This window comes from Rattus norvegicus, chromosome 11, assembly GCF_021556685.1.
Source record: "Rattus norvegicus strain SHRSP/BbbUtx chromosome 11, alternate assembly SHRSP_T2T, whole genome shotgun sequence".
Taxonomy (NCBI): Eukaryota; Metazoa; Chordata; class Mammalia; order Rodentia; family Muridae; genus Rattus; species Rattus norvegicus.
The window spans coordinates 66,463,565-66,469,253 of record NC_141544.1 but is presented as its reverse complement, the minus strand read 5'-3'; the positions used below and the strand labels follow the sequence as shown (position 1 = coordinate 66,469,253).

Here is a 5,689-nt window from a genome sequence, read left to right as displayed (position 1 = left end):
ATACAAAGAACTCAAGAAGTTAGACCGCAGGAAAACAAATAACCCTATTAAAAAATGGGGTTCAGAGCTAAACAAAGAATTCACAGCTGAGGAATGCCGAATGGCTGAGAAACACCTAAAGAAATGTTCAACATCTTTAGTCATAAGGGAAATGCAAATCAAAACAACCCTGAGATTTCACCTCACACCAGTGAGAATGGCTAAGATCAAAAACTCAGGTGACAGCAGATGCTGGCGAGGATGTGGAGAAAGAGGAACACTCCTCCATTGTTGGTGGGATTGCAGACTGGTACAACCATTCTGGAAATCAGTCTGGAGGTTCCTCAGAAAATTGGACATTGAACTGCCTGAGGATCCAGCTATACCTCTCTTGGGCATATACCCAAAAGATGCCTCAACATATAAAAGAGACACGTGCTCCACTATGTTCATCGCAGCCTTATTTATAATAGCCAGAAACTGGAAAGAACCCAGATGCCCTTCAACAGAGGAATGGATACAGAAAATGTGGTACATCTACACAATGGAATATTACTCAGCTATCAAAAACAACGAGTTTATGAAATTCGTAGGCAAATGGTTGGAACTGGAAAATATCATCCTGAGTGAGCTAACCCAATCACAGAAAGACATACATGGTATGCACTCATTGATAAGTGGCTATTGGCCCAAATGCTTGAATTACCCTAGATCCCTAGAACAAACGAAACTCAAGACGGATGATCAAAATGTGAATGCTTCACTCCTTCTTTAAATGAGGAAAAAGAATACCCTTGACAGGGAAGGGAGAGGCAAAGATTAAAACAGAGACTGAAGGAACACCCATTCAGAGCCTGCCCCACATGTGGCCCATACATATACAGCCACCCAATTAGACAAGATGGATGAAGCAAAGAAGTGCAGACCGACAGGAGCCGGATGTAGATCTCGCCTGAGAGACACAGCCAGAATACAGCAAATACAGAGGCGAATGCCAGCAGCAAACCACTGAACTGAGAATAGGTCCCCCGTTGAAGGAATCAGAGAAAGAACTGGAAGAGCTTGAAGGGGCTCGAGACCCCAAAAGTACAACAATGTCAAGCAACCAGAGCTTCCAGGGACTAAGCCACTACCTAAAGACTATACATGGACTGACCCTGGACTCTGACCTCATAGGTAGCAATGAATATCCTAGTAAGAGCACCAGTGGAAGGGGAAGCCCTGGGTCCTGCTAAGACTGAACCCCCAGTGAACTAGACTATGGGGGGAGGGCGGCAATGGGGGGAGGGTTGGGAGGGGAACACCCATAAGGAAAGGGAGGGTGAGGGGGATGTTTGCCTGGAAACCGGGAAAGGGAATAACACTTGAAATGTATATAAGAAATACTCAAGTTAATAAAAAAAAAAAGAAATACTCAAGTTAATAAAAAAAATTAAATAAGAGAATATTAAAGGAAAAGCTTATAGTTTGAATGAATGCAAAATAATACTTAATACTATCAATAATAATACAGAAAAACAAATGGTAACAAATACAACTAATTTATTTTGGACATACATTTATTTTGGCCTCTACTCCCAAACCACACTATAACTGTGTGTTTTCCAAATGTTCTTAAGTTGGTTAAAACATCATCCATTTTCATTCCATAAGGGTATATATATAGTAAGAGTTACGTTATTTTAATTACAATCTATGTAAAAGAGAATGGAACATTTATATATAGTTTGATTAACACTAGCTATGCCCTACTATCTTTCATTCATCTTTAATAATGGTTATGTAGTCTTTTACTTTTCTTATGGCTTAAATCATAATTAGAACATCGAAAAAACATTGACCACGTGACCCTATATTTCTATTTTATTTGGAAAATATAATCTAAGTAACATCTTAAGATGTAAAAGTGATTCCATTTTAATTACCCCTTGGTAATTTCAAATAACATTTGTCCTCACAAAATTTGAATTTATTGGGGAAGAAAATGTATATATTCTAACCTTGTATCTTATCACATGCAAGGCTTACAAATTAAAAGCAAATAAATTATAAAAAAAAATAATCAAGCTACCACCCACAGGCCCAGAAAGGCTAGATAAAGAGAATCTCTCTAGGGGGATACCTGGATCACCCTGAAAAGGAGAAATAGAAAATTTTGTGTGGTAGGTGGGATAGGAGTGGGACATATCAGGTTTGAGGGGCTAGGGATGGGAGAAAAAGAGTGCAGCGAAAGACAGATGAAATTGAGGGGTCCTTGGGGGTGGTGCAGAAACCTACTACAGTGGAAAATATGGAAACCTGGAATCCATGAGGCTCACCCCAGTGAGAATTCCTGGTTATGGAGAATTTGGAATCCAAACTGACCAACTTTTGTAGATAGACAAAGCTTTCATTGATGGGACTGGGTTGCATTTGGTGAATTATTGGTTGAGGGGGTCCTGTACAAGTTCCTAAATAAACCACACTGACAGAGGCCACTCTTGAAAACCTGACAACCCCACAGACAACATCCACAGAGCCCATTGAACATAGCAAGATCGAGCTGGTGTCTGCATAGGCCTTCACCTCTACATTCTGGACTCTTTGGTGTAGAGAGATACTTTGCAGGCTATAGAAAGAGAATCCTAGACACCAACTCAGCCACAAAACCCTCCCCACCTACCCTCTCTCCTGCTTCTAAGATGTGCTGGGGCAATGTATATGCAGAATTTGTAGGAGTGGGCAATCAATGTCAGGTTTACCTTAACCCTCTTGCCATGAGAGGGAGCCCATGCCCTACACCACCTGGATGGCCAAAGACTAGAGACAGGATAGCCCAGCCCAGAGACCTAGGGTAGAACATCAACAACAACAACAACAACAAATTAGTGAAATGATTTCTACTAATACTTGGCTATACTCATAGATCAGTATAGGCTCTCTTAAGATGTCATCAGAAAGGCTTCATCCAACAGCAGACAGGAGTAGATATAAAGATCCACAGTCAGTCATTATGGGGAAAGCGAGTCCAAATTGGAGATGTCCATTGGGTTCTCCCCTGCGAGCTCTAAAGATACTTAACAGAAGAGGGGACAGAAAGATTGTAGGAATCAGAGGGAATGGAGGACACCAGGAAAACATGGACATGGCCCACTAAATTAATTAAGTGGGGTTCATATGCTCCTGAAGGAGCAAGCATGAGGTTTGCATGGGTCTGCACCAGGTCCTCTACATATATGTTATGGTTGTTAGCTTGGTGTTTTGGTGGGGCTCCTGACATTGGAAGCATACAGTATTCTTTTCTTTTGCCTGTTCTTTGGACTCTTTTCCTCCTCTTGGATTCCCTTGTCCAGTCTTGATAGGAGGGGCTTTTGTCTTGTCTTATAGTATCTTCTTTGGTCATATTTGGTTGTTGTCTCTTGGAAGCCTGCTCTTTTCTGAAAAGAAATGGAGTGGGAGTGGATCTGGGGGTGAGGGGAGGTGAGGAGGGAGCTGGGAGGGATGGAGAGAGGAAAAACTGTGGTCAGAATGTATTATATAAGAGAAGAATCTATTTCAAGAGAGAGAGGGAGAATTAAAATACTAAGAAGTGAGGCTCCATGGCTTCACAATGGCCATTTTAACTGTATAGAAGTTCACTGAAATATGTAAAGTTTGGAACCAACTGTTTATTTGAATGATTACTGTTACCTAGTTATGCAATGTTTCTATTTCCATGTTCATTGCAATTAAGTAATTTTATTTAATATTTTTAAAGCTATGACTGGTTTTCCTTAAAACTATCAAGGCCGTCAGAAACAAAGTCTAACATGATTTCCTAGCTAAAAAGAGCCGCCTCAGGCAGCATGATATCTGAGTGCAATCTCACATTCTCAGCAGGATTGTAGAGTAGAAAAACTGCAACAGGTGAAACCAAGGCAAGCTGGATAAGCTGCAGAATTTAAGTAATAATTCATCAGTACTGGTTCACTAATTACAATTACCTCATCACTACAAGATAGAAGAAACCGCGTAAGGAGGTCATGAGAACTCAATACTATACTTTTAATATGCAAGTAATTCTAAATTTGCTTTTAAACTAAAGTCTGGTTTAAAATAATAAATATATGTATATGAAGACAAAACAAAAAATTTTAAAGGCATTATTACAAGTGGTAATGTGCATGTTTAAAAATAAACAGCAATAGAATAATAAGACATCAATAATCTAATGTTATGTGAGTGGGAACTTGTAACCTAGTATGAATTTTTCAACAATATAACATCAACATATGTATTATTAGAATACTTATCTCTGGATTCTAAGGATCATGTCTGTGAGTCAAGATTCTTGATCCAGAGGCAAAGGCTATGATGGGATGGTGCCGGAAGGCATCACTAAGAGTAACTGAAATGGGATTGTGGATAGCTTCAATGACATGAATCTCACAGAATCTCTCCTCCATGGTATTTATGCCCATGGTTTTGAGAAGCCCTCTGCCATTCAGCAGAGAGATAGTCTTCCTTGTATCAGGGTTGTAATGTGATTGCTTAAGCATAGTCTGGGACTGGGAAAACAGCTATATTTGCCTTATCAATTCTGCAGAACATTGAATTAGATCTAAAGGCCACTCATACTTTGATCCTGGCACCCACTCCTGAATTGGTTTAGCTGATACAAAAAGTGGTTGCAGCATTAGGAGAGTACATGGGTGCCTCTTGTCATGCCTGTATTAGGGGCACCAGTGTACATGCTGAGGTGCAGAAGCTGCAAATAGAAGCTCCCCATATCATCGTCAGGAGGTGTTTGATATACTTAACTGGAGATACTGTTCCCCAAATACATCAAGATTTTGTACTGGATGAAGCAGATGAAATATTAAGCCATGGGTTCAAGGACCAGATCTGAGGTATAGTTCAAAAGCTCAAAACACAGGTAACTTTGCTGTCTGATACAACACTTGCTGGTGTCTTTGAGGTGACAAAGAAGTTCATGAGAGACCTCATTCGAATTCATGTCAAGAAGGATTAGTTGACTCTGGAGGGTATCTCCCAATTCTATATCAATGTGGAATGAGAGGTGTGGAAGCCTGACACATTGTGTGACTTTTATGAAACACTATCATACAGGCAGTAAGCTTTCTTAATACCAAAAGGAAGGTGGATTGGCTCACTGAGAAGATGCATGCCTTGGATTTCAGTGTTTTTGTCATGCATGGAGATATGAACCAAAAGGAACAGGATGCGATCATGAGGGAAGTCCAGTCTGGCTATAACAGAGTATTAATTACCATTGACCTGTTGGCCAGAAGCACTGATGTGCTTCTTAGTCACCAATTATGACCTTGCCACCAACAGGAAAATCTGCATCCACAGAATCAGTCGAGATGGCCAGTTTGACCATAAGGGTGTGGCTATTAACACGGTAACAGAAGATAAGAGGACTCTTCAAGACACTGAGACTTTACAACACCGCCATTGAAGAGATACCCCTCACTATTGCTGAGCTCATTTGAGGGGCTGTCCTGCTACCAGGCCCTAGCAAACGGTTCAGTTCTGTGGGGCTGAAGAACAGCTAGAGGAAGGAAGGAAGGGAGTCAAGGGATGGATTTTTTTTTTTGTTGCTGTTTTGTTTTTCTCTATTTGAATAAATGTCACTTTTTGAGGAAAAAGAAAAGAGAGAATTCACTTCTCTCAAAAAAATTTAGATAGGACATTGATAAAGAAGTCAATGTCAAGTATCTATCAGCTT

At 40.3% G+C, this 5,689-nt stretch overlaps 1 pseudogene; it reads left to right on the top strand.

Moving 5' to 3' along the window:
• Positions 1-4,410: 4,410 nt before the first annotated feature.
• Positions 4,411-5,453, top strand: Eif4a1-ps4 (eukaryotic translation initiation factor 4A1, pseudogene 4; annotated as a pseudogene).
• The last annotated feature ends 236 nt before the right edge of the window (positions 5,454-5,689 follow it).